The 1,914-nt window shown below is 44.1% G+C and overlaps 1 non-coding gene across 1 annotated transcript; it reads right to left on the reverse strand.

Moving 5' to 3' along the window:
- Positions 1 to 1,436: 1,436 nt before the first annotated feature.
- LOC132656703 (small nucleolar RNA SNORA17) lies at positions 1,437 to 1,569 on the reverse strand. The gene has a single exon (XR_009594415.1). It is a non-coding gene; the product is annotated as a small nucleolar RNA SNORA17 (small nucleolar RNA).
- Positions 1,570 to 1,914: the final 345 nt, after the last annotated feature.

The raw sequence follows: 1,914 nt of genomic DNA on the forward strand, positions 1-1,914 counted from the left end.
CATACATATGTTTATGTGCAAATATATGAAATATATATGCAAATATATATTGCATTAACCCCTGCAATATATGGGCAATTCTTCCCAAGTACTGCAGCTGGCTAGGGAGAGGGTCAGCTCTCTTGTTCTCCTGCCCCCACAGCTGGGTCACCGAAGACATCCAGGTAAGTGGTTGGCCTACATCTGCATAGCCCTCATACATCAACATATTCTGTAGCAGCAGTCGAGACTAGTGGTGTTGGCTTGGCCTTTGGTAGTACAGTCCCCTAGAGCTGTAGGGTATGGATCCAGATATGGCCCCAGATGATAGCACAAGCCATGACCCCCACCCTGGATCACCAGCTACTCATATTAGGTTGTTCCCCAATACCCTTGAGTCGCCAGATTTGCCTCTCTTCATTGTGCCCACATCCTTCTGTTTCTTTTTCTCTTCCATTTCTCCACCACTTCCTTGCTCCTCTTACTGGCACGCTGGGTCTCAGAGTGTCTAGGGTTGGCTCTGGCATGGTCTCAGGAATGCTATGCTCTTAGGGTCTGGAACCCAGTGAAGAAAACACCCCAGACTCAAATAGTATGCAAAGAGGAAAGAGCATTTTATTCTGCAGAAGAACAATGCAGTGGGGACCTCACCTATGCAAAGCAAAATGGTGAAAGACCCCAAATTGAGTTAGCCTATTTCTTTTATAGGTACCCAGGAGAAATTTTAGGGTGGGTTAGGTAGTCCTTAGTATGATTGGAGTATTCAAAACGCAGCCAACTTTTGGGATGGTCAACTATCATTAGTTAATCATAAGACAGAGCATTTCTAAATCTACAGTTAAGCAACCTTATTTTCCAATCAGATGGTCCGGCAGAGGGTCAGGCAGCCCATTTATGTGTTTATTTTCTAGTAACTGCTGATCTATTTTGGAAAATGGGAACTTAGGCCTTCTTCTCCTTCTCCTCTTATTCCTTCTTCTCCTTCTTCTTCTTGAGACTGAAGCCTAGGGTGGCATAAGCCCAGATCTGATGTCAGGCTGTAGTGGTGTTTCAATTTCAATTAGGGTCTCACCATGCCATGTTTGAGCATGGCATTATGTCCCTGGAGATGTATCATCTCAGGCATTATCTGCCCCCAGGCCTGCATGGCATCAGATTAGGGTCATCTCAGGCTAGCTGCTCATCCATGACCCATGGCATTGATCTGGTGGTCATCTGGGGCTTGCTCCTAGCTGAGACCCACCTTAGCGGCTCCATGTGAGGGTTGTCTGTCTTGGGCTCTCTCCTGCCCTGAGCCCACAGTCCCAGCCAGGGTTCTTACAGAATTGGCTCTCTTCCTCCCTTGAGAGCCTGTCAAGGTCTGTGTGACACTGGACTGGTGGTCCTCTCAGGATAGGTCCCTGTCTGGGGCCCCTAGTTCTAGAATGGTGGTTGTCTTAGGCTTGCTTTTTTCAGGAACTCTTAGGCGACTAATTCAGATGTTCACCAGTCAAAAAGCTGACTGTAGACATAGCCTCTCTCTTCTCTGCCACTTACTTACTGACGAATATGTGACACAGCAGCCATACCTGCAACGCCTCTAGGAACAACTATTTAGCATTATTAAATTTACCTTTCCACTACGAAATCAAAAATTACATGTAAAGATTTACAAATTTTATTCCTGTTACATCTTCCCTACAGTCTGGCCAAGTAAACTCTCTCAACTGTGCTCAAATGGAGAACTATTTCAAAGTTATAAATGGTGTTTAAAATGTTCATCGCTATAGTCCATAAAAAAAAAAAGGTGACTTACTTTAGCAGAACACTTTCTAGTGAAATAAGATTTTAAAGCACAGTATAGTTTGAGTAGTTATTAAAAGACATTGAAGCAAAACCAAATAGGAAGAATTTATGCTTCTGAGTGCTTTCCTGATTTTTTTTTCACTCATGTTG

This window comes from Meriones unguiculatus, chromosome 9, assembly GCF_030254825.1.
Source record: "Meriones unguiculatus strain TT.TT164.6M chromosome 9, Bangor_MerUng_6.1, whole genome shotgun sequence".
NCBI classification, from domain to species: Eukaryota; Metazoa; Chordata; class Mammalia; order Rodentia; family Muridae; genus Meriones; species Meriones unguiculatus.